The 27,456-nt window shown below is 41.6% G+C and overlaps 1 protein-coding gene across 4 annotated transcripts in view; it reads left to right on the plus strand.

The window, feature by feature from the left end:
* The window catches only part of CAMKK1 (calcium/calmodulin dependent protein kinase kinase 1), a 291,620-nt gene that overhangs the window by 34,910 nt on the left and 229,254 nt on the right, over positions 1 to 27,456 (plus strand). For 2 of the 4 annotated variants that reach the window (XM_040336720.1, XM_040336724.1), the window contains exon 2: positions 18,002 to 18,079. The exons of 1 other annotated variant lie outside the window; for it this stretch is intronic. The gene's annotated coding sequence lies outside the window, so the exon portion shown is untranslated. Of the gene's footprint in view, positions 1 to 17,971; positions 18,080 to 27,456 lie in introns of all 4 variants that reach the window. One more of the 4 variants, XM_040336721.1, reaches the window with a different exon arrangement.

The raw sequence follows: 27,456 nt of genomic DNA on the forward strand, positions 1-27,456 counted from the left end.
CATCTCCGCCACGAATCCTCTGGCCAATGAACCTGACATTACAACCTGGGGCAGCTGCTTTGGGAGACTGCATAATATTGACTGCCCACGGCACCTCCTTGCCCAAATCCAGCCATAGGCCTTACTGTCCTTGGTACACCACTTTAATTCATTTGCTATTAATTCAGTTATGCAGACTTGGCATCACGTGTGGATGTTAGGGCTAGGCCAGTCTGTGTGCAAAAACATTCTGCTTGGGAATACTTATTCCTCCAGACTCCTCCTTCAAACCGCCACTGTGCATCTGAGGCTGAATACTCCTCAGAGTATTGAGGCAAGATGCAGTCATGTTTTCAGGAAACTACACTCTGCTAGCCCCTCTAGTCTACCTTATGTATACAGGTCTGCCTGCTTTAGAATTTTTTTTCTTAAGTCGTTTGGCTACATTTTCTTCAAATTCTCAAGAGCACAAATCTATATGAGTTCGATAGGCATGTATTTACTGTGGTCGTTTTTGATTTTAAAAAAAATCTGAACAGTTTGTTTTTGTATCAACCATGGGCAATTATAGTAATGTAGACTGCAACATGAAAAATATTACCAGAATATCTTGTGCTAAAATTTTCTTGTGAACTGATTTGAAAATCGAATGCTCAGTTTAAGTTTTATCTTAATGTATGTTCAACCTATTGACATGAAAGGTGTTCCATTAGTCTCTGACCTGTACAAGTGCTCAAACTCCACTAGCTTCTGTGTATAAGAGGCTTTTCTTGAAATTGTGTAATTGGTTTAATATATCTGTAATGGGGTAGTAGTAGCATGAAGGATTGGTAACACTAGCGCAAATCTTTCTGGTAAATGGATGTCTTTATTATAGAAAGTATAATTTCAGTGATGCTTCTCTTTCGTAAAAATGCAACACTAACTACTGTCTTTAAAATGCAGAGGGCCCATTCTTTTTATGCAGACACACTGAGCATTCTTTAGTGACCCAAAGGTGCCTAAATGACTGACCTTTACTGCCCTCAACTGACCATTATCAATCTCTTCAATTTTTCAGCTCCTCATTTTATTTTTTCATACTACCCTCCTTATATCTGACTGACTGACAGACCATCTGACATTACTTTATGGTCAGCCAGAGCTATTCAAACACCCCCCCACCTTTCTCATCAGTGTTAGTGTAGCAGAATACGGTAGTCTGTCGAAGTATGACTGTTACCATAACCCACCTCTTCCCAACTGCTGCCCAGAATGGCCACAAATAGACCAGGCTGATGGCAGACTGTGGTTTCAGCTCTTGCGTCCTCAGCAACTAAGCCTGCAAGCCAGCCTTCCCAAAAAATTCCAATTTGTGTAAAATACCACTGCATTATCAATGTAAAAATAAGCTTAACATTAAGGCCTCATGCACACTAGACATTTGTAACGCTGCCATTACGGGTGTCTGGCAATTTTTTTTTCTGCATCTAAATGCCCCTGCATGTTAACCTATTGGGTTGATTTACTAAAACTGGAGAGTGCAAAATCTGGTGCAGCCATGCATGATAGCCAATTGGCTTCAAATTGAGCTTGTTCAATTAAGCCAGGGGTCAGCAACTTTTGTCCTGCCACCGCTGAATGTCCGACCCCCAGTGCACAGTGATGAATTCAGGGTACCCAGCATGTGGGCAAGTGGTTGTCTGTCTGTCTATTGATGTAATCCGCTGCAGTGTCTGTGTTTTATAATAAAAATGCAGTATATACCTCATTGAGAGCTACGCTCAGGTGACTTGCCGCCTCTCTCCTCACTGACGTCAGCGGGGATTCTCGGCCCCGCCCGCTACGGTTGTTGGGCGAGGAGAGAAGAGAGGCGGCGGGTTACCTGAGTGCTGGGCAGCACTCGTAAGGTTTAATTCCATGCAAAATCTAAAATCCCTGCATCTATAGACACCAGGGATCTAACACTCCCGACTGTCAATCAAAATAGGAACGCCCAGTCGCGCAGCCCATACCCGGAAGCGGCGGAGAAGATCGCTCTCTACAACGGTAAGTACAGCTTCGATTTTAAAACAACTAGCCGATTCCCCTAGACAAAATGAGCATCAATCTAAGGGTAAAAAATGGTATTTCCGGGTGAACCTCCACTTTAAGTAATCATCAACATTTAAAATGTTGGATAAGAGATGAAGGTCCCGGGAGCTGCATATCAGAATAAGACCTGCTGTGTGTGAACAGTCTCAGCCTGGACCCCCCGCCAGGCCATGCTGCCAACGCGTTTTATTCTGCCCACCAGAGCTTAGACTTCATGTACACTGCTGCTGGTAAATGGACGTTTAGGAGTAGTTGGGCTTTTTTTTTTTTTTTTTTTTTCAGCTGCCACTGAACTATCCTTTGTTATCTTATCAGTACATGTACACAGGGTCGTTTCTAGTCGTTTCTAGGCAGTTAAGTTTAGAAGCCTTTTTTGGAATGCAAAACATGGGTTCAGACGGATGTTCAGAGGCATTTGAAACTCCAAATGCCTGTAACATCTTGTAAATGCTGCTAAACGCGGTGACTTTTTTTCTTTTCTTTTTACAAACGCTTCTAGATGCAAACGCAGCAAAATTTATAAATTTTTTATTTTTTTTGCAAGTTTGGCTCCTAGACTCAAAGCAAATTTTTCACGGCCTGCTTAAATGGTAGGTTGTACATGTAACAGTACTCTCATTGCAGTGGCAGCTGGTAGGTTCTTCCTTTGGGTGGGCCTCAAACATGCACCAACACCCTTCCCTGCCGCCGGGTGGCGTGGCACTGACCACCCGCGGCACCGACAGACCACAGTGGCACCCGTGGGCTGACCACCAGCCAGATCCCCAGTGGTCCGGGTCCGATGGCATTTTCCCGCTGTGTGGCGGTGCTCTCCTGCTTTGGCTGGGTCTGTCCTCTCCTCCAGTGCGGGCAGTGGCAGCTCCGGTGTCCTCCTCAGGCTTCCTTCCCTTTGTGTCTCCTCTTCTGCCAAAGCGCTAGGCGTCCAATAGAGTCACCTGGTGCTTTGACCAATCAGGAAACAGGTCTCACAGGCCTGCCCTCTGATTGGCAGGGAGGAACTGTAGTGTGACCATAGCAAAAATGTATTTGCTATTGTCACACAGCAGGGTGAGATAGGGACGTATTGCTCTGCGCCCCGAGCCCACCCTATTTTGAAGTTTATTGGAGCCTCTGGCTCTAATCACTTGCTTCAAAATCTACACCCCCCGCCTATCCCTGCCGTAGTAATTCATGTGCCGGGCGTCCTAAAAGGGCACACCGGGCACATCAATAAGGGGTGGTGGCGCCCGTGCGCCCACAATGCACGGGCCGCCACTGTCTCATTGAATAATGAATTGTTTTGAGCATGATTCCAAATTGGATGCTCATTGACCCCGCTCTGTACAGATGCATATATCTGACCAGATGTTTGCTCTTACCTGTGCTATGGTGCCCTGCCACACCATTCTGCCAAAAGAGCCCTTGAATACCTGGGCAATCTGCGTGAAGGGACATGGGGGCACATATGACCCTTTCCATGCCTCCCCACAGTTTAGTTTTTGCTACCTGAGTGGCAGTTACCATATATAAGTGCTGTCACATGGAGGCTATTGATATTCCTAGCCTTGTACAAGTTTGATCTTTTCAGAAAGTCAAAACTGGAACTGGAATTTCAGAAAGGTGGGTGGGGAACCTTGGTATGGATTAGAGTAGCAGGCACCACTGCTTGGGTAACTAAAGCAAAAGCAATTTGTTTTAGCGGTTTGTAAATTGTATGGACTTTTTTTATTTTATTTTCCCATGAAAAATTTGCCTAGTGTTCTTTGTGGGTGGTATTATTTAGAAAGTAATGCTGGTGGAATAATATCCTCTCTTAAACATTTGAGCAGAATGTTTTTTGGTCTCTGGGAGCAACGGATGCCTGGAATGCATGATCTCTCTGCCGGCTTCGATAAACATGACATGGACCATTAGCATTTCAACAGACAGCCACCAATGTTCTTGTAGCATGAGACTAAACGCCAGCTTTGGAAAAGAATCAAGCGAGACAGTGTGCTGTGGTTGTAAAGAGAGAAAATGTACACCGAAGGAGTGTCTTCACAATCATCCACTAAACACAATGAAGATAAACTCTTTACTGTACTAAATGCGGCAACAGCTAATCCTAGTGCAGCGGTCACCTAGGTGTGCAGATGAAAAGAGGCTTTGCCGATATGATTAGCACTGCTGACAACTGCACTGTTCTACATCTTCATGCTTTCAAAAGAAAAGGCAGCTCATTCGTAAGGCATTCCACTCTCTCTGTGCCAAAGGATTCTTGAAGCTAGACATCCAACTACTGGCCTGTTAACTTTTTTGTTTTGCATGGGTCTGTTTAAACGGCTCAGACAGGCATTCATTTGCGGCCTTTTTTTTGTGTACTACACAATGCAGTGCATGTTATCTATATGATAAGAAAAATTCACTCACAATCTGAAAATCGGTCATTTTTCTACACCGAGTCAGATTGTAGTTTTTTTTTTTTTTTAAGCTTTTGATTTTGAGCATATCAGTCAGAAACATGAAAAATATAAATGTTTAGGTATCGGCAGGATCTAGTGAGGTGGTGATCACAATCATGCAGCCAAATTCCTGTTGGATTGGTGAGTGTTGATTTTGTTTGCCTGTAGAATGCAGAAATATTACATTTTCATTATTGATTAATAATTTATATATTTTTAGACTTTTTTTTGAAGGTTACTGCACCAACATTGTTCTCTTTTATTGATCAATAGTTATTTCATGGGTTTGGAACAGGTACACTACATATTACCCACAGAATATGGTTCTTTTAACCCCCTTTTTTGTGGGGGGGTTTATGATTCTTAAAATTTTTAATGTATTTATTTTTATTATTATATGAATTGCCATTAACTGCTGTGATTCTACCTGACTGGTACTTGTTAGCCTTCTACTGTTAGAGGGCCTGTGGCTTATTTTATCATTTTTATTATGGTGTGTTAAAGGGCTTGTTGTAAAGGTTCAGATATTATTATTATTATTATTATTATTTTTTTAAATAACAAACATGTCATACTTGCCTCCACTGTGCAGCTCATTTTGCACAGAGTGGCCCCGATCCTCATCTTCTGGGGTCCCTTGGCGGCTGTCTCTGCTCCTCCCCACAAGAGCTAACCCCCTTCATGGGAAGCTCTCTCCCAAGGGGGTTAGCTTGTGAGCATGCTCTCGTGATACAGCTGCAAGCTATAGCCACTGACTGTATCACTCGGTCCCGGCTCGCCACGTCATTTATTAGATTGACAGCAGCGGGAGCCAATGGCTGCGCTGCTATCAATCTCCAATGAAGAACCGAGAACAGCCTGAAGATGGGGGCGAGTAGCCAGTGAGTTTACGATGCTGGACTTTCGAGGGCTCAGGTAATTGAAACCGGGGGGCTTTTAAGCATTGGATGTTTTTTCACCTTAATGCATAGGATGCATTAAGGTGAAAAAATGCAAAGCTTTACGTCCCCTTTAGAACAAAAATGCCATATTTTATATTTTCATCTAGAGTGTATAGCTCGGCTCTTACACAGTCTGCTGTGCTGTATAAACAGCCAATGAGACTGCGCTAATCACAGGCAGTGATACATTTCCCGATCTCTGCAGCCGCGCATCGGGACAATGTCTTACTGCCTGTAATTAGCACAGCGCCGACTTCCTGGTAGGCTCTGCACATGGGCTTTGCAAACACGCCAGAGCTCATCCTTGCTCAGCACTTTGAAGCTTAGGACTGACTGCACACCCATGTGCTTATGTTATAGAATAACATTGTTGACGGTTGGGTATGATACTATGATGACCACTTTGGATCACATCTAAGATTAATATAATATTTTTAACCAAACAAAAATGTATTGGTCTAAAAACTGCAATGTTACATTATGATGACCAAATAAATAACAGATGGATCAAAAACTAGATAAGATGTACACTACATTATCAAAAGTATTGGGACCCCTGCCTTTGCACACACATGAGCTTTAATGGCATCCACGTCTTTAGTCTGTAGGGTTCAATACTGAGTTGGCCCACCCTTTGCAGCTATAACGGCTTTGACTCTTCTGGGAAGGCTGTCCACAAGGTTTAGGAGTGTCTATGAGAATATTTGACCATTCTTCCAGAAGCGCATTTGTGAGGTCATGCACTGATGTGGACAAGAAGGCCTGGCTCGGAGCCTCCACTTCAATCCAATAGAGCACCTTTCGGATGAATTAAAGTCAGGACTCTGTGCAGACCAGTCAAGTTTCTCCACCCCAACTCTCTCCTCCATGTCTTTATTGACCTTGCTTTGTGCAGTGGTGCGCAGTCATGTCTGAACAGGAGGGGACCATTCCCAAACCTTATCCACAAAGTTGGAAGCATTAAATTGTCTACAATGTCTTGGTATGCTGAAACTAAGGGGCCAAGCACAACCCCTGAAAAACAACCCCACATCACCCCCCCCCCCCCCACCAAATGATTTGGTCCAGTTCACAAAACAAGGTCCATAAACATGATGGGATGGAGGAACTTGACTGGCCTGCACATGGTCCTGACCTCAACCCGGTAGAATACCTTTGGAATGAATTGGAGCATAAAGGCAGGTGTCCCAATACTTTTGGTAATGTAATGTATATACAATGGGGGTTATTTACAAAAGGCAAATCCACTTTGCACTACAAGTGCACATGGAAGTGCAGTCGCTGTAGATACGAGGGGAATATGCAAGGGGGAAAAAAAAACAGCATTTTAGCTTGCACATGATTGGATAATAAAATCAGCAGAGCTTCCCCTCATTTCAGATCTACCCCTTTTTAGATTTACAGCGACGACCCTTCCAAGTGCACTTTTAGTGCACTTTTCACTTGTAGTGCAAAGTGGATTTGCCTTTCGTAAATAACCCCCAATGTCCCAAAAAGGCATAACACAAAGTGTATCATCTCCATCTCTCAAATGAGACCTGGGGCAGGTGCTCTGGGTGCCAAGGACTGGCAACACTCCTGGCGGTTTTACATCAATAGGCTCATATTGACCCAAAAAATGTATATGATCTTTGAAATGCATGGTAACAAACTGCAGTTATAGGTTTTATTACTTACCATTCTATCCAAAACAAAAATTATTTAACTTGTATGTATTTTTTGCTCACTTGTTATCTGGTTGCCTTTTTATTGCTTTACTACTGGTTTGGATATATTGTTTTTTTCAGTCTACATTGGGTATATTTTATATTACCAAATTAAGTATTTTGCAGGTGCTGGGCCTAGCTGTATCTTCTCTGTGTGTGTGTGTGTGTGTGTGTGTGTGTTGTGTGTGTACAGCTTGATTTTTACTGCTTTCAATGTAATTTCATCCATCCACATATTGTACCACATATTGTCTTTTTTGCCATCTTTCCAATGAGTGCAGATGGACCAGATGGCTTGGGAATTTGCTCATCTGAACACAGACTTTCACAAGCTTACTTAATACTGTCAATTGAGTACCACATTATGTGTGGAATAGCAAGGCTAGTTCTGGGTTTCGACATTTTGTTTGACCTTTTTATATCAAAGAAGGGATGGATAAGAAATAAATATAGGTAGTTCTTCAAGAAAACATTTCACTCTGGTCCAAAAAAATAACACCAGTGTCTGCTTCACTAAAACGGTTATAGTGAACTGTTTGCTGTATTAATATAGTTGGCTGCAGGAGGGAAAAACAAAGCTTAAACCATAATTAACCTGCAACAAAATGCAGCTTCTGGTTTGTTATAACAGGATACTTTACATAATAATCTGTAATTTAGATATGTGAGGAATAGGTAAACATCTGAGTGACTTAAGGTAACCCAGACTTCCCCATTAAGCTACCTTAGTTCAAATGTGAAGAAATACCATTTCACAGGCTCACCAGTGCCCATCAATTCAGCCTGATCTATGCCCATCATTGCAGCCTGTTTAGTGCCTATCTGCAGTCTCTAACATATCCATCATTGCAGCCTGTTTAGTGCCCATCTGTAGCCTCTCCTTTGCTGATCATTGCAGCCTCACCAGTGCTGGATTACACAGATCCACAATCTCCTGTGTACCCAGGCGCTCAGTCACTCACAGCCCCACCCAGCTCATATGATAGACAGAACAGTGGTCCAATGCTGGGCCAGGGGGCGGGACTGTGTGTGACTGAGCGCCAGATACACAGGAGATCACGGCTGTGTGAAATCGGTATACATGCCTTTTTTTAAGCCAATCTGGTCCGGTCTCCAACTGTGGAAGCTCTGCAGAGGACACAGCCAACAATGGCTGTGAAATGAATGTGAAATGACGTCACCCATAGACATAGGTATGCGCAGCCTATTGCATTAGGGTGTGCACCTCTAAGCTCCAACACATAGGCATGTGTGACATATGTACCGGCCTCTTCCCCACTATCCACCCTGGAACAATGGGGGGGGGGAGCAAGGGTGACCCGGGCAACAGAAAGAAGATGAACAGGGAGAGGAGGGGTGGCGGCGGTGGCATATATTGGTACTGATCCCCCCTGTATTTTGCTCCTGTATCAGCTGATTGTTGGGGAGAGGTAGAGGAGGAGAAGCCTACTTTCAGCTGCTGCAGGAGGAAAATACAGATTGGTTCCACTATATCCCAGCCCTGCTGCCCTTCCTGTCCAGATTCTGGGAGTCAGCATTGAAAGATCGCAGTTTACCTGTTACCTGCCCACGATCAGCAGGTAGATTACAATTGACAGGTTGCCAACCTCAGGATTAGGGTGTGCCCAGGCACACCCCTTGCGCACGCCTATGCCCATAGACTTACTATGAGGCTTCCGTTTGTCGGCTGCATCCTCTGCAGCGTGGGATTGACTTAAAAAAAAGTATGTATACTGATTTCTTCTTTACAGGGTTAGATAGGTTAGTGTTAGATCATGGATGTCTGCAGATGTAAAGATTTTAGTGTTGGGGTGGACTGGTCCTTCAATTAAGGTAAGTAGCTTTTTTTTTAAGTGGATACTACAAATCACGCTAAATTTTGATGTTTCTGGTACAAAGCACGGAATAGTTTTTTGCAATGTTAAGTGTTATTTTTTTTATTATTTTGGCCATTTTTTTTAGGCACTGGAAAAAAAACAATAACATTTAAATGCAATTAATTATTAATGGTAAAAAAAATGTAAAAGGCAGCAGTAAAATAATAAATTAGTGGAGAAAGGAAGATCTTAGTAAGGGTTAATAGGGAATTGTATAAGAATACAATTTAAAAACTGAAGGAAGAAACCTTTTTAACCTGCGTTAATGGTCATGGCAGCGAGACATTGGATGTCAACCCTCCCACAAAGTGTCTGGGGCTTAAACTTGTCAACTTGCTCTTACCAAGTGAGAAATTATTGCATCAACACCATAATGCAAACCATACATTTTATGAAAGTATGGCATGGTTGGTTGGATGTCTTGCTCCACCTCAGTCGATTATGGACAGATATAAACTTTATTCATGGGAATCGGTCATCATCTTGAATATCAAAGACAATATTGTCAGGGCTCGGTTGGGTACTCAGAATTCATGGGGAAGGACGTGATGTAGCTTTTTGGAGCTGCAAAGGTGTAGGTGTAACCTTGTATTCTACAAATCTGTTTTAAACATCTTTTTACTTTTTTTTTCTACCAATAAAAAATCTGAGTTCCTGTCCACTTACTACTTTGTGTATCCTGTCTGACTACTCGTGTACCGATCCCACATTCATCTACTGTCTATGCTTGCCTGCTGCCCACCCTGACCTTGTATTGTCTTCTTTTTTTCCCATCAGTCTCCTGCTGTTGTACTCTGTTCACACTAAGTGGCGACCCCACAATAGGGATAAAACTTTTCCACGGAAGAGAGTTTAATAAGACACGAGGCCACTAATTAAAAGGTTGAAAAAAGAAAAGAGGTTGAACTTTAAACTGCGTACAGCAGTGGTCATCAACCCTGATGGGCCCACTCAGGGCCCACTAACGGCCAGGTTTGCAGGATAACTGAAATACATCACAGGTGACATCATTTGCTGCTCGGCTCTTCACCTACTATGTAACTATGTGACAAAGTGGTTTATTAGACCAATAGACCTTTTTAACCCCCCCCCCCCCCCATCCCTCAAATCTTTCATTTTTCTCTCTATTCCTTTACCACTTAAAAGCACACACCTCAACCCCTATGTTATATATTTATTTATATTTGGAGAATATTTTTTCCTACCCACCCATACTTTGTCCTCCTCCAACCCTTGTCATCCCGGGCTTCTGCCCTTGAATTCTTATTGCTTTTGTAGCAGTGCTGGATTCTTCCAAAGGTGTGGGTTAGCAAGTGATCATATGTTGCACTCATATTTAAGTACATTTATTGATGTATTTATGCATTGGACTGTAGAAGTCTTCTCTTTGATATTTTTTTTCCACTTGAAGGCCACTTTTTTGTTTATATTATTATATGTATTTTTTGCTAGAAAATTTCTAAGAACCCTCAAACATTATATATGGGCAATACAGAACTTGATGAGCGTGTGCTATGATGTCTGGGGGTGAACATGGGACACATCAGAAATCATTGTGTATTCACTATGTAGTCATAGTGGTTTGTACAAGAAGATCTAAAACTAGAACACATTCTGACAAAAGTGAATTTTTTTGGAAGTTGTCCTAGCATTGTGCAATCAAATTCCAGTATCACTATTCTACTAACTATACGTTAATATTCAATACACTCGAGTTGCATGACAGGTGCACTTTACATTATTAGTTGTTCAGTACAAGCAGTGGCTGGATGATGAAGAAATCCTGTTACAGGGGGTGACATGCAACCAGTAACTCTCCAGCTGCAGCAGAATTTCCCAGTCCCCCCCATTCCCTGCTGGCACACATTATGCACTCTGACTGCCAAGGTATGTTGAGATCTGTAGTTATACGCCAGCTGAAGACATACTGGTTGCCCTGCATTGCTGTAGAAGAAGACTACTTAGAAAATCTCTCATTCCTGACTTTGTTCATAGTCCAATATGTCCAGGAAACATCCTTGGGAACGTGAACACTCAAAGACAACTGTAGCAATGATGATAAATTGGTGGGTTTAGAACATTTTTATCAGGAGGGCGCATTTACTTGAATTACCATTTATTTTTGAGAACCTTTTTATGTCTGTTAAATTACTTCTTCATCTTGGTGAAATCTAAATAATATTCGTGTTTACTAGTGGACTTTAAAATGACCTCATTCAGTTTTGTAAATTGAACATCTATTCAACTTGGTCAATATAGATTTGTTCATGTAAACTTTGGATCTTGCACACAACTGAAAGTGAAAGCTTCCCATCTGTCTCTGGGACAATGTGTAACAACCAGATGGATGCAAACTTTTAATCATTATTTTTCTGTAAAGGTTTAAATTAAAATGGTTGCTATGAATTAATAAGATAACCCTTTCCTTCAAAGAAAGCTGACCTTAATTGTATGGTGCACCTTTATTTTTGGTGTAAAGGGCATGGCTCTATCCTCTTTGGCAAGGGTTATTCTTGACATCTAGACTTTTTAATGGGGTTTTCTATTGCCAACATCTTTCTGAAAGTGCTAATTGACTGACCGTTATGCTTACCCTTTGGCGTTTACACTGTCTTTTTAAGGCATACTTGTTTCAAGTCAGTACCTTTTTAAAAGTGTTAAATCAGGAGGAGTCCTACTTCTTTTTTTTTTTTTTCCCTATTTATTCTAGATTATTATAGTAATTGTTGAAGTAATAGGGTCTGCATGATCTTCAGAAATCCAGCATTTGCAGGATGAGAAGTCCAGCAATCACAACAAACCTATTTCTAAAAAGATTTTCTTTAACACAGCCCAGTTCCATTAAAACAAAGACCTTTTTGAGACCTCCGAAAACTTAATCGGAAGTGAGGACACATAAAACGGATGTTCTCTTTCAACACAGTCTTGACATTCAGATATATCAGCTCTGCAATACAGTCTAAAGTGAGAAAATGTGTCTGAAGAAAACAGTAGTGATGCACTCTGGTGTTTTTAGGTAATCGTGATGAAAGTTCCTCTTTAACTGGTAAAGATCCGCATTACCTCAACATAAACCATGGTAGTAATTGCCCTTCTCAAGAAAAACGAATGGTGTAAGCCATTTATAAAAAAAACTTTGCCCAGGTCCCTGTAATGTCTTGAAACAAATCTTTGGAAGCTGTTCATGGCATCGGTACATAGGAATTTAAATGGGTTGTGAAGATTCGTTTTTTTTTATTTTCTAAATAGGTTCTTTTAAGCTAGTGCATTGTTGGTTCCCTTACTTTTTCCATTGATTTCCCTTTTTTAAATGTTTTTTTTTCTTTGTTTTCTTTGTCTGAATTTCTCACTTCCTGTTCCCCCTCAGTAAGCTGTTCTGGCTGACTAACCACCGCTCCGATGATGGTGGTAAGTTTTTACTGAGGAGAAACGGGAAGTGAGAAATTCAGACAAAGAAAAAAAAGAAAGAAAAACATTTAGAAGGGAAATCGAAGGTAAAGGTAAGGCTTAAAGAAACCTATTCAGAAAAAAACAACCTTTACAACCCCTTTGAATGGAGACTACTTTTAAAAGTTTACATAAAATGTAAATGTACTTTTAACCACTTAAGCCCCGGACCTTTAGGCAGCTAAATGCCCAGGCCAGGTTTTGCGATTCGGCACTGCGTCGCTTTAACAGACAATTGCGCGGTCGTGCGACGTGGCTCCCAAACAAAATTGGCGTCCTTTTTTCCCCACAAATAGAGCTTTCTTTTGGTGGCATTTGATCACCTCCTGCTGTGTTTATTTTTTGCGCTATAAACAAAAATAGAGCGACAATTTTGAAAAAAATTCAATATTTTTTACTTTTTGCTGTAATAAATATCCCCCAAAAACATATATTTTTTTTCCTCAGTTTAGGCTGATACGTATTCTTCTACCTATTTTTGGTAAAAAAAAAATCGCAATAAGCGTTTATCGATTGGTTTGCGCAAAATTTATAGTGTTTACAAAATAGGGGATATTTTTATTGCATTTTTATAAAAATTTTTTTACTACTAATGGCGGCGATCAGCGATTTTTTTGTGACTGCGACATTATGGCGGACACTTCGGACAATTTTGACACATTTTTGGGACCATTGTCATTTTCACAGCAAAAAATGCATTTAAATTGCATTCTTTATTGTGAAAATGACAGTTGCAGTTTGGGAGTTAACCATAGGGGGCGCTGAACGTGTTAGGCTTCACCTAGTGTGTGTTTACAACAGTAGGGGGGTGTGGCTGTAGGTCTGACGTCATCGATTGTGTCTCCCCTATAAAGGGGATGACACGATCGATGTGCCGCCACAGTGAAGCACGGGGAAGCCGTGTTTACATACGGCTCTCCCCGTTCTTCAGCTCCGGGAGCGATAGCGACGGAACGGCTATAAACAAATAGCCGCGCCGTCGTCCCGGATCGCTCTCCGAGGTAAGCCGCCTGCCGCACGCAGCGCGGGGGGGGGTCCCGATCGGACCCCCGGAAAGGCAAGGACGTATATATACGCCCATCTGCCTGTCCGTGCCATTTTGCGGACGTAAATAGTCGTGCGGCGGGCGTTAAGTGGTTAGGTAAAAAATATCTCATAACCCATCCCTGTCCACTCTTCTAATAAACTCTTGAAATGTAAGTGAAATTAGACTTGCCCAGGTGCCCACAAACGTATTGTGACAGCCTTTGTTCTCTATGGCTCAGTCTTGCCTACTTACAAAAAAAGAAGGGTCTATAATTGTTATCCTAGGTGTATGTTAAATGATAGGCACAGAATATCAACCAAGAAAACATCTGGTACAAATGTTATAAATTGAGTTGCAGTTCAGTGAGCAAAATAATTATTTGATCCCCAAGCAAAATATGACTTGGTACTTGGTGGAGAAACCCTTGTTGGCAAGCACAGAGGTAAGACGCTCCTTGTAGTTGGTTACCAGGATTGCACACATCTCAGGAGAGATTTTCATTCAATCTTCTTTACAGATCTTCTCTAAAGCCTTAAGGTTTCTTGGCTGTCGCTTGGCAACTCAAAGTTTCAGCTCACTCCATAAATTTGTCTATAGGATTAAGGTCTAGAGAATGGCTTTTGACAGCCGTCTCAAAAATAGACTTGAGGCTTTTACCATCAAATCCCCAACAATTTCACAGACCAAAAGATGGGAAATAGGAGGATTTACATACACTTCAAGACTTTACATTAAATGTAAATAAAAATGAAGACAGGAATCCATTATAAATATCCTTTCTAAATCCGTTTTATTAATATTTTATCATATACCTATTGTGTCTACTTGTGCAGGTTGATCTCACCACAGGAGCTCCTTACTGTTTGGCAGCATACTACAGAATATATTTTTTATTGCCCACAAGACCTAGTTGTGATTATACACCTTTTGTATTATCAAATGCATCAGAATATTACCCTTTTTTTAACAGACTGTAAAAATTGGTATTGTTTTGTTTTATTTTTATAGACCATACAAAAAAAAATTCAGGATGGTTGACAACTTTTTAAAAGTCTGAGGTGACAAACATAAACACTGCTTGGCCTGTAATGTCACTTATTTGCATCCAAGAGTTATGCTTGTGTATAATATTAGCAGTTATATTTACTTTATCTTCTTAAAGGGGTTGTATTTTATTTTCTAAATAGGTTCCTTTAAGCTAGTGCATTGTTGGTTCACTTACCTTTTCCTTCCATTTCCCTTCTAAATGTTTTTTTTTCTTTGTCTGAATTTCTCACTTCCTGTTCCTCCTCAGTAAGCTGTTCTGGCTGACTAACCCCCATGGATGATGGGGGCAAGCTTACTGAGGAGAAACAGGAAGTGAGAAAGTCGGACAAAGAAAAAAACATTTAGAAGGGAAATGGAAGGAAAAGGTAAGTGAACCAACAATGCACTAGCTTAAAGGAACCTATTTAGAAAATAAAAAACAAACCTTTACAACCCCTTTAATTAAACATAAAGCATAATGTGTTTGTTTCTAATAATTGTCTCCTAAAATGACTGCTGTGAAAATGAAACCTAATAGTAAAATAGTTATTATGCGATTGCCATGCTTGTGCACCTTGTTCTGTTTAGATTTATTTATAATTTAGGCATGAACGCTTGGATAAAAAAAAAAATGCAGTTCCCTTGTATTGAAGCATAAATACTCATAACCTTTCATTTAGAATATTTGATCACTGCAATTTGCCTAATTACTTTGAAATAGTAATGTAGTCACGATGTATAAATGAAAACTACCTAGAAGGTTATGAAAGCCATTACAGCTTGCTTTTAATTTTCAGGTAGAACAGGGCATGTTTTTTGCGAATGATCATAATGTTTTTTTTTGCTGTGTTGCTCTATATTCAGTTCAATTTCATAAACGGTGGATTGTTACAAGCATGCAGCAAATTGCTAATGGCTTTTGTGCTTAATTTTAGAATATTTGTACCTGATTATGTATAGGCAGTACACTTTAATATGACTGTCCACAGGGGTGAAAAACATGCCATTGTAGCCAAGCATGCCCCTAAAGCTGTGGAGAGCTGTAGAATGAGTGGTGATGCCCGTTTTTTTTAGGCAACCGACATCCAGATGTGCTGGCTTCAATGTAGATTTGTGTTTCCAAAAGTAGATTCCTATTCATGCACCTGGACCAGTGATGGAGCCTGAGGATAAACTGTACCGTATTTATCTGGCTATAATGCGCCCCGGCATATAGCGCACACCGCCGAACTTGAAGGAAAATTCCTGGAAAAAAAAACTTAGTTTGGATGCCCCTCGTCGGTGTCTTGCCCGTCGTCCATCAGCAACCTCGTCCGGTCCGGCATCCTTCTGCAGCCATCGTTGTGTCCTCCCCACTCTATCCCTGCTTCCCGCACTGTGTTTGAACCACTGCGCCGGCATATACCGAGCGCAGTACACTCGGGTATAGTCGGGCAGGCTCGGCTCCTCTCGCGTAAAGGATGTACAGGACACACAGGATGTGACCGCGAGAGGAGCCGAGCCTGCCCGAGTGTACTGCGCTCGGTATATGCCGGCGCAGTGGTTCAAACACAGCGCGGGTATCGGCGTACATCGCGCACCCATGATTTTGCCCTGATTTTCAGGGCAAAAAAGTGCGCGGTATACGCCGATAAATAAATACAGTATTTTTTGTTCTTAGTTTTGTATTACCAGGTTTTATTATATGGAAGTTAGTTGGAAACAAAGCTGTTACGATGGTTCCAGCTGAATTCTAGGATCGATCAAACAGCCATGTTAGGGGTGGTTAGATATAGATGGCACTGCTCTGAGATGTGTAGAAATGTTAATGTGGTTTTTATGTGGTTAAAGTAGATTTACTTTACATTATGGTTATGGCTAGTGTTCTTCAGTAAATGCAGCATCCTTTTTATTACATCCGTTTGAGATTTTTCTCAGATCATTCAAAATTTTATATCAGGCACAAATACCTTGCAGTTACTGTGCTTCTTACTGCTTTTGCATCTAAATAGACTTGTATGGGGGGAAAAAAAAATCTCATTGGAAATTTTTAAATAGAAGATATAATTTAAACATTTTACTAGTAATTGATCTCTGTCCTGCGGACTCTTCAGTACCCAAGCTGTCACTTTAAGCACTGGAATTACTGCTGCACAGTGGTGGCTTGGCACTCCCAACCCACAATTATAATATTAGACGGCTATGCTGGTAACAATAAAAATGGAAATAACCCTACTGTGAATTTAAGAGCTGCTATCTTGAGCTCTTATATTGTGCCAACAAACCTGCTATATGAAGGACTGTACTGTGCAAAGTAAGTCTATAAAGACAATCCTAATGCCCCGTACACACGATCCGAAAATCGGACGAAAAATACCACTTTCGACGCGATCGTACGATCGTTGGTACAGAGCTTTCGAGACCCGATCATGACAATTCATCCGATTTTATTATTTTATCGGACATGAAAAATGTTCTCGTATGATGCCAGATCGTACGATTTTCGTTTTAATCAGTACAGTTGTCGTCCGAAAATACAATACAAATGCATTACAACACGTGACATAACTTTTTTGTGACTTTAGTAACCAATTAAATTTTTACTTGCGACTAGTCAGTGGAAAAAGTCAGACGATCTGTCGTCCGATTTTCAGATGGTGTGTACGGGGCATTAGAGGTCTGGGTAACGGCAACCAATAGTCCCATCTACCAGGTTAATGTCCACCATATTATGGTAATTCTAATTTATCACACTTGACTTCTGTCCCAGACCCCCATCTTAAATCAAAAAATGGCCTTCAAACCCTATAACATATAACTTCTCAAGTTGAGCTTCTCGCCTTCAATAGGCTGAAGAAAATTGAACTAAACAATAAATTGTACCTCCCCTGTTTTCAGTTGCTATGCAGTACATCTCCTTCAATGTTTTTGAACATAACTCTTAATGATCCGCCCCGTGAACCTCCGCTTGCTCAGCGGGGATTGCTCCATTGATCCCCGATGAGCCGGCGGATGACAGGGCGGTCCCCGCACACTGTGCAGGGACCGCCCTGTCTTTTCTCCGCTCTCCTCTATGGGGGGAGGGATCGGATGTCCTTGCTCATCCAACCCGCAGACGGATGGGAAAAATAGTTTTTTCCTCCAGCTGCAGAATCGGAGGAAATGCGGAACCGGGCGAGATCAGGTGTCAGCGGATGTTCATCCGCTGACACCCGCGATCTCATAGGGACCAATGTATGTCCCTTTTTCATCTGTACACGAATTGATGAAAAAGCGGACATACGGTCCGCCCATGTGAAAGAGCCCTTGGTCTGATAAACTGGAAGTAACTTATAAATAAAGGGGACCCCTGTAAGCCTCTGTCTAGCCTTTATGGTTTCTAATCACCTAAAATTCATACAAACAGAGCCAGTTTCCAGGAGTTATGGCATGTCCTCAAGCAACTTTTAGGAGAAACTTTGTATCACTGAGACTTCTCTTGTATGCTTCTCCATAGATACATAGAGCATGTGTTTTCTCACACTAGGAAGGGAAGTGGCAAGATCACCACGTGAAAATAAGGAATGAAAAAGAAAGCAAATACAGTCACTGCATCTAGGGAATGGTAAGCTGCAACATATTACATTTTTTTGTTCTTGGGTTTATATGCATTTTTATCAGCTCAGGAAAACTAGTGAAGTTCTATGCCATGAACTATAGTATGCTAAAATAAAACAGACACCCTCAATAGGTATGATCACTGTATGGGCTCTTGTACATGGCCATATTTAGGGCGTACGAATGTGCAGAGTAAAGTAGGACTGTTGTGAGGCCTAGGAGCCGCAGCTGCTTTTTTGTTTTTGCCCCCAGACATGCATTACAGAAACTGTAATTTGAAAAATGTTATGCTTTGAAAAATATAACTGCCTGCTGCATGTGTAAATGTGAATGCTGACCTTTTATGTGCGTAGCTGCCTACGGTGTTTTTTGTGTGTCTATGGCGAAAAATACACTGGCACTGTGGCTCCCATGCACCATACAATAGCTCTTACTTTGTATGGCCATACGCCTTTAAATGTGGCTGTGTGCCAGGGCATCAAAAGCTTACTTATCTTGCCCATTACTGCCTGACAGACATTGGTAGAATTTCTGCTATATCGGCCCATGTGACTGCTATGGAGTTTGAGCCAAGGAAGAGAAGGAGTTGTGGGTGGGACCCCATGGATGAGAAGTATTAGGCCAAAAATCTCTTGTTCTGCAACTCACACTGGGATGCCTCATTCGGTCTAGACCAGGGGTCTCAAACTGGTGACCCTGCAGCCAGTGCCGATCCTGACCTCCCTGGGGCCCTAAGCAAAATAACATGTCACATTAAAGTTTAGAAGCGGGGGGGGGGGTGACGCTGCCGACAGTGACATGTCACATTAAAGGGGAGGGGGTTTTCTGCTGTCGGAAATTACATCTTACATTAAAGTGAGAAGCGGGGGGTGCTGACTGCTTACCTCTCCTCCTATGTAGCCAGCGAGTTGAGAAGTGGGATGAGGGCCGAAAATAACTTCTCACCAGGCGGGGCCTCTAGTTATTTGGGGGGCCCTCTGCAGCTTTGCGGGGCCCTAAGCGGCTTGCATAGTGAGCCTATAAGGCGGATCGGCCCTGCCTGCAACTGTTTCCAAACTACAAGTCCCATGAGTCATTGCAAGGCTGACAGTTACAAGCATGACTCCCACAGGTAGAGGCATAATGGGACTTGTAGTTTCATAACCGCTGGAGGGCCGCTAGTTTGAGACACCTGGTTTAGACCTCCATGGGAGGTCTCTGTAACGTGCCTTACATTTATTCTACACCATCTCAGTCCATATGCCATGCTTGTATGCAAGCTATTCAACACTGCCTCATTCTGTACACCAACCTACATGTTCCCTTTTCTGCACTTCCTGCTTCCATATGCTTTGCTGTATGTTCCCTATTCAGCACTACCTCATTCTTTAACAGTGGATGTCATGTATGTTATGAAGTGCATTTTATAATGGCAAGACAAAAGGGATGCTGAAAGAAAGAGAATTTTTGAACATGTAACTAGGCTACATAGTTTTGCATAATGCAAGAGACCTAAATGCTAGTAAATTCCCCAGTTAGAGTGGGGATTTTGACAATGAATTTAAAAGGGAGACCAAATAGACCTATCGAAAGTCATCAATCCTTCTCTCTTTTTTGACACTCTGGGGTAGATTTAATAATGGTAAATAGCTGTTCTCATTGCAAAGGAAGTTGCCCCAGAGCTTCGTGAATGTGGTGATGTTTCACTTTGTAAAGAATACCCAATCATATGCAAGGGAAAGTAATAAAAAAATCAGCATTTTTGTGTGCACATGAATAGATGATGAAAGTCAACAGAGCTTCTCCTCATTCACTAAGATCTGAGGAAAGTTCCCTTGCAAAGTGATCAGCCATTGATATATCTGCTGCTGTGAATGTTGCTACTTTTCTGAAGCAATTAGCTTCTTTTATTTTTATTTTTTTGTAAAATCAAACATTTATGTGCTATTTTGCTTTTGTTTATTGAACAAAATACCATTTTGAATAATGGTATATTGATCAACTACCTTTTTTTTTTTTTTTTTTTAATATTGCGTTATTGGATTGAAAGTGAAATGAAAGGCAAACATTTGTGTATTGATATAAAGAAAAACATAAATGCCCCCCCTTTTTTTATATGTGATCGCGTTCCCTCTCTTCTCAGCTGCATAAGAGCTGGGGGAGGAGAAGCAACCGTACACTGATCTTCCCAGTGAATGGCTGTGCAGAGGGGGGTCAGGACAAGTCTAATCATTGCTAGAGAGCAGGCAGAGTCCCCAGCATAGCAGGAGAACTGACCACAGTGTGTTATACTGATTAGTGTGGTCTGTTTTTAACAGGAAAGCCAAGTGACTGGCAGAATCACCAGGGATTTTACACAAAGGAAGCAAAAAAAAAAGAACAGGCGTATATCAGGAGTTTAAAATGCTGGTAACCAGCACTTTAACTGCAATGTTACAATGTATATGGAATGATTTTGTCCTGTACTTCTAAAGCATTATTTACACTGATGCTGTCCAACTGGCATTTATATACATGTTAGAGAACATTTCTAAACGTGTATAAGTGCATGCAGTGATGTTTTAGTGGTGCTATTTACACTGCGCTTTTACCTTGCATTTAGATGTGGTCAGTTAAGCTGTGTTAAGCGAATATAGAATTCTGTGCCTCCAGGATCTGATTATAAACTCTAAAGCTACTAAACGCAAGTATATGCTGTTTACGCCCCCCAATACCACTTCCCTGCATATAGAAAAGCTAAACGCAGGAGTTCCAGTATGAATTAAGCCTTTTGGTGCATTTAGTGTGTGAGCTGTCAATTGGCAACAACTAGATTTAGCACAAACTATTGCTTTAGGGCAGGGGAAGGCAACCTGCGGCCCTCCAGCTGTTGTGGAACTACATTTCCCATGAGGCACTGAAAGACTGGCAGTTACTCCCATAGGCATGATGGGACTTGTAGTTCTGCGACAGCTTGGGGGCCCCATGTTGCCTACCCCTGCTTTAGGGGTATAGGTGCAGCATCTGGTTGCCTCTATAAGATGGAACTTGCACCTTTTTATATACAGTCAGGTCCATAAATATTGGGCCATCAACACAATTCTAATCTTTTTGGCTCTATACACCACCACAATGGATTTGACACACAAGATGTGCTTTAACTGCCTTTATTTTGAGGGTATTTACATCTAAATCAGGTGAACGGTGTAGGAATTACAACAGTTTGTATATGTGCCTCCCACTTTTTAAGGGACCAAAAGTAATGGGGCAATTGGCTGCTCAGCTGTTCCATGGCCATGTGTGTGTTATTCCCTCATTATCCCATTTCCAAGGAGCAGAAAAAAGGTCCAGAGTTCATTTCAAGTTTGCGATTTGCATTTGGAATCTGTTGCTGTCAACTCTCAATATGAGATCCAAAGAGCTGTCGCTATCGGTGAAGCAAGCCATCATTAGCCTGAAAAATAAAAACATCAGAGAGATAGCAAAAACATTAGGTGTGGCCAAATCAACTGTTTGGAACATACTTAAAAAGAAAGAACACACCGGTGAGCTCAGCAACACCAAAAGAAAACGAAGGACCAGAGAAAACAACTGTGGTGGATGACCGAAGAATTCTTGCCCTGGTGAAGAAAACACCCAACAGTTGGCCAGATCAAGAACACTCTCCAGGAGGTAGGTGTATGTGTGTCAAAGTCAACAATCAAGAGAAGACTTCACCAGAGTGAATACAGAGGGTTCACCACAAGATGTAAACCATTGGTGAGCCTCAAAAACAGGAAGGCCAGATTAGAGATTGCCAAACATCTAAAAAAGCCTTCACAGTTCTGGAACATCATCCTATGGACAGATGAGACCAAGATCAACTTGACCTGAATACAATTGAGCATGCATTTCACTTGCTGAAGACAAAACTGAAGGGAAAATGCCCCAAGAACCAGCAGGAACTGAAGACAGTTGCAGTAGAGACCTGGCAGAGCATCACCAGGGATAAAACCCAGCGTCTGGGTGATGTCTATGTGTTCCAGACTTCAGGCTGTAATTGACTGCAAAAGATTTGCAAACAAGTATTAAAAAGTGAAAGTTTAATTTATGATTGTTAATCTGTCCCATTACTTTTGGTCCCTTTTAAAAAGTGGGAGGCACATATACAAACGGTTGTAATTCCTACACTGTTCACCTGATTTAGATGTAAATGCCCTCAAATTAAAGCTGAAAGTCTGCAGTCAAAGCACATCTTGTTCGTTTCATTTCAAATGTATAGAACCAAAAAGATTTGAATTGTGTCGATGTCCCAATATTTATGGACCTGACTGTACATTCAGCAAACACACTTCACCCTTGAAGTAGCCAGTTGGGTTATAAGGTGGCCTGTCAACATGCCAATTTCCCATCTGCCTACTCATGACATTATTACGTGTTGTGTTTTTTTTTTTTTTTTTTTTTGTAGCTGCAGACGAAAGGTCAACATGGCAGCCATGGAGGATATTTTCAACTATACCTACAGTTATATAGTGGTGCAGCCTGGGACTGTAGTAAATTCTGCAATTTTAATGGAGCAGTTCTTCTAAATGTCATGGCCTAGACACATCACAAGGAAGGCACATTGACAGTAGTGTTTGATTGTTTTCCCTTCAGCAGTTCAGTTTGGCAGCCCTCCAGAGGACTGGCTTTATACACTCCATTGTGTGGAGGTGACTGTCACTTGAGTCGAGGACACATTCTCCAATACAACTGACAGATCTGCCGTGCACTGTTGATCTGTATATGTACTATACTACTGGAAAAAAAATGAGGAAAAGGGGGCGCACCAGACTAGTGCATTATCCCAGGTATATTAAGGCTCTGAGAAAGAAAGAAGGTATTCCTTCAAAACCCATCAGCCAGTAGCTGCCCTGATGTCTTCTCCTTTGCCATCTGGAGACTGTTGGTTTCAGGACTAATTGCCATGATTAGGTGGACTTTACAAGCGATATTTCCTCACATGTTATGTGAGTAGTTGTTTTCTTTTTTTTGTTTTTATCAATAAATATACTTGGGATAATGCACAAGGCTGTTTGCACTATGGCCACTAGATGGAGCTGATAATTCTAGGAAATAAAAAGATTAGGCAAACTACAGTGAAGATACATGATGGCTGTGCAAATGATTGAGCTATTTGGACAGCAATTATATACAAATGGCTTACAATCAGGGCTGGACTGGGACAAGAATTTGGCCCTGGACTTCATCCAGACCGGCCCACTTTAATTCAATAAAATGCTGCCCCCCCCCCCCGAAAAATCACGCCCACCAAAAGGCCCCTACATCCATTATTGTATATCATGAGATGGTGAGAGAGATAGAGGGGTGAGTGTAAGAAAAAGAGTGAGTGTTAGAGAGGGGGTGAGTGTAGGACCACTGTGGCGTTTTTTTAGGCGCTTTTGGGCTAAAGATGGCGCCTGTAAAGCGACTGAAAAACGCTTCCGCTGCAGTCCCAGTGGGAAAGCCTGAGTGCTTTCACACTGGGGCGCTGCCAGGGCATTACAAATAGTCCTCCAAGCAGCATCTCTGTTTTAAAAAAACGGCCCACTGAGCCATCGGCCCACCGGGAAACTCCCTGTAGTCCCTATGGCCAGTCCATCCCTGCTTACAATCAGTTACCAGATGTATTGTATTATATTTCTGTGGATTCTAAAGACCTCTTGCGGAACAAACTTCTGCCAGGACCTACCACAATCTCTCTCTAGACTAGAAAATGAAAGAGAAAATGCAATGCATGTTACAAGTAAGGCCTGGTTCCTTTTTCCCACAGGGATGGGTAGTATTGGCAAACACTTGCAGAAGTTTTTAGAAAGTTGCAGTAACTCTGTCCACATCTGTTTATCCCAGGTTCTGGTCTGTCCTGTCCATGTCTTGATTGTTGGGTTGTGACCCTTTTGCCTATGGCCGGTTGTGCGTAAGGGAGTTGTTGTGTGCCTGTTAATGTGTGTTGTTGCTTGGTTTGCACATTGGCTTTCTGTTTTATGGTGGCTGGTACTGTGTCCTCTTTCCAGCTACCTTGTTTGTGTATGAGGCCCCGTACACACGTCCGAGAAACTCTACGAGCAAAACACATCGTTTTGCTTGTCGAGTTCCTTGTGAAGCCGCCGAGGATCTCGGCGAGCCAAGTTTCCCCATTGACTAACGAGGAAATAGAGAACATGTTCTCTATTTGGCCCGACGAGATCCTCGTCAGTTTCCTCGGCCGAAAGTGTACACACGACCGGGTTTCTCGGCAGAATACGGCTCCGATCGAGTTTCTGGCTGAATTCTGCCGAGAAACTCGGTCATGTGTACGGGGCCTGAGAATGCTCTTGTTTCAGCTTTATCCATTGCTGGCGTGGATGTCCTCACTCTGCTCAGTTCTCCTGCCCCCTTCTTAACTCTGCTCTTTCATTAAACAATTCCATATACAAAATTCCTAATAGACACCCTATCGTTGCAGGAAATGATGTATAAAACTGCATAGATTGTAACTGTGTGTAGCACTTTTAGTCATCAGCTAACAACTAGGCAGATAATACTGTTGCTTAATCTGTCAGTGTATGTTGTGCTTATACTGTATACTAGTTTTCCTTTATGTTCTCAGATAATTTGCATTACATTTTTAAAAAAGGACCCACATCCGCCTAATTTAAGTGCAGTGCTATTTTCAAGCTGCTTTTAAACCTTTTTTTTTTGCACCAAGATGGGTAAGTATGAATGAACACTATAAAATACAAATTTTACTTTTGTATACTATGGTAAAAAACAGTTTTTTAATTTTAGGATGTTCTATTTGCATTCAAATATGGGCACATTTTTTGTTTTCGTGTTTCTTCATAAGGCCTGCTGTATAGTCAGCCGTGTTAATGTCAGTGTTTGTAAGGTAGTGAAGGGTTTTCTTAATTGGATGAATCTGGCTGCTGTAGCATAATGGAATCTTTTTGCATGTCGTTTCCAGCAGGGAAATACATAAGACTCCAGACTTTCCATTATTTATTCATGTGTTTTTGAACCGTGATACTACAGTGCTCCTCTTCATCTACATATTACTTTTTGTTGACACGTGGCGGTAGCAAAGTGCAAGACCATTATGTTTCCATGCATGGGTTTTTAATAAATCTTATAAATGATGATATATTCTGAATGTTGAAGTAGAATGGATGATCATTTTCTTGTTTTGGTTTTCTGTATATCTTTTGGACAATATATAACTGTTGCTTAGTGTTTGGTAATGCAGGGTATACTAAAATAATGATTGTATGGTCATTCTTCCAGCCCTTGCACGCATCACTGCCACTCATGTCCTTGTTAATGCTTGAAGGTGCTTGTGACATAAAACCTGTCATGACAGAATGGGCATTTTTTTTTTATAAGAAAAAAAATCTGCATTTTTATAAAAATGCAAGTTACCTGGCTTTTTCTGGCATTGCTACTTTTGAGTCCCTAACCTGGCACAAAGAGATAGCACATTTGTCACGCTGTAACGGACTGAAAAGCATGAGGCTGAAAAGCGCGAATCGTCTCTCACCAAACTTCTACTAACAAGATTGGTATTGAATTTCCCTGTTCTAGTGCCGTTGTACGTGTTGTACGTCACCGCGTTCTTGACGTTCGGAATTTCCAACAACATTTGTGTGACCGTGTGTATGCAAGACAAGTTTGAGCCAACATCAATCGGAATGTATCCACGGTTTTGTTGGAATGTCTGACCAACTGTACGCAGCATAAGAGTACACGTTTACAATCCTCACAATTGTGTGGCATTCCTCTGATGGTATCTGTGTCCTGCAGAGACCTCTCACTTCTCATCTGACGTGCCAGACAATTTTTGGAGAGTCTTTACTTATAGAAGGCACTATTGACCCATTATCTATGGTGGAAATGCTTCACAGTCCATACATTTTGGTGCTCTATCTTCTCCAGCTACCACAGTGTCACTGGAATTTCACAACGCCCCCTCTGTTAAACTACCATCAATGACACTTGAATCCATTAGCTCAGCCAAAAGACATCTTACATAATTCACAACTCACTGCAACCAGAACAGTCACCTGTAGACACTGGCATAAACAAAAATTCACTCCAACTCCAATTGTATGAAATAACTAGAACTAATAATGTGCATGGGTCTTTTAATTCTTCCAGACTTAATCCACCAATGCTTCCACTCACACAGCTAGATGGGGTGTGCAACACCCACTCTGTCCCCCCCTGCAAAAATCCCCCCACATTACTTCCCTCCTTGTGTTCCATGTCCCTCCCTTCCCAGCTATCTCTGATTCCTAGGACACCTTCACCACCATTGTATAGATTGAAATCACCCATTGTGATGTGTCAGCGATTTCCATTCAAACACCTGTTCAACCACTGTGTAAAAGCAGCAAGACAATGCATTCAAATTGTTGGATATCCTCTTATATTTTCTCTTGGATGTTTTTTTCTTATCAGATTTTTTTCATTTAACTTCTTAAAAATATAAAAAGAACACAACAGGGCTCCTGGAGACATTTTGGTCTTTTTAGCTACAAAATACATAATATGCATTTACCCATCTCTGCTTTCCAAATGTGCTTAATGGTCTGCTGGCTTTGGAAATCTGAAGCCAATGGAGCACCATTCCTCATTGCATGAGCAAAAAAAAAAAAAGTCATATGACCTGCTTCTCCTCCAATCACAGCATTCACTATTCTGAGTTAAGCAGTGAGAGCCCAGTGCGACACTATAGGCTACACACAGGGAGGGAGGGAGATTTATCTACACATACTATATATATATATATATATATATATATATATATATATATATATATATATATATATATATATATATATATATGTGTGTGTGTGTGTGTGTGTGTGTGTGTGTGTGTGTGTGTATCTCTGTAACCCCTCAGGTTTACCTTAATCTGAGTTATGTGCAATCCCACAGTTAGGCAAGTGAAGTCAGAGCATGCGTGGAATTTTGCGTGTCGGAATTGTCCACACACGATCGGAATTTACGAGCACAGATTTTGTTGTCAGAAAATTTGAGAATCGGCTCTCAGATTTTTGTTGTCGGAAATTCCGACGACAAATGTCCGATGGGGCCTACACACGGTCGGAATTTCCGACCAAAAGCTCCCATTGAACATTTTGTTATCGGAAATTCCGAGCGTGTGTACGCGACATTACACTTTGCAGATGAGAAAGCTTATGCAATAGTGAATGACTGGCGAAATGCTTTCGGTCAACCATGATGCCTCTAAAATGGAAGAATGATTTAGAAAAAAACTCTTTAGGTACCGTATTTTTCGGACTATAAGACGCACTTTTTCCCCCCAAAAATATGAGGGAAAATGTCGCTGCGTCTTATAGTCGAATACTGAATCTCCACCCCCGTCTCCGCCATTTAACATACCGGGCCGGTGGTCAGAGAGCACGTCCG

Source organism: Rana temporaria, chromosome 2 (assembly GCF_905171775.1).
Source record: "Rana temporaria chromosome 2, aRanTem1.1, whole genome shotgun sequence".
Lineage (NCBI taxonomy): Eukaryota > Metazoa > Chordata > Amphibia > Anura > Ranidae > Rana > Rana temporaria.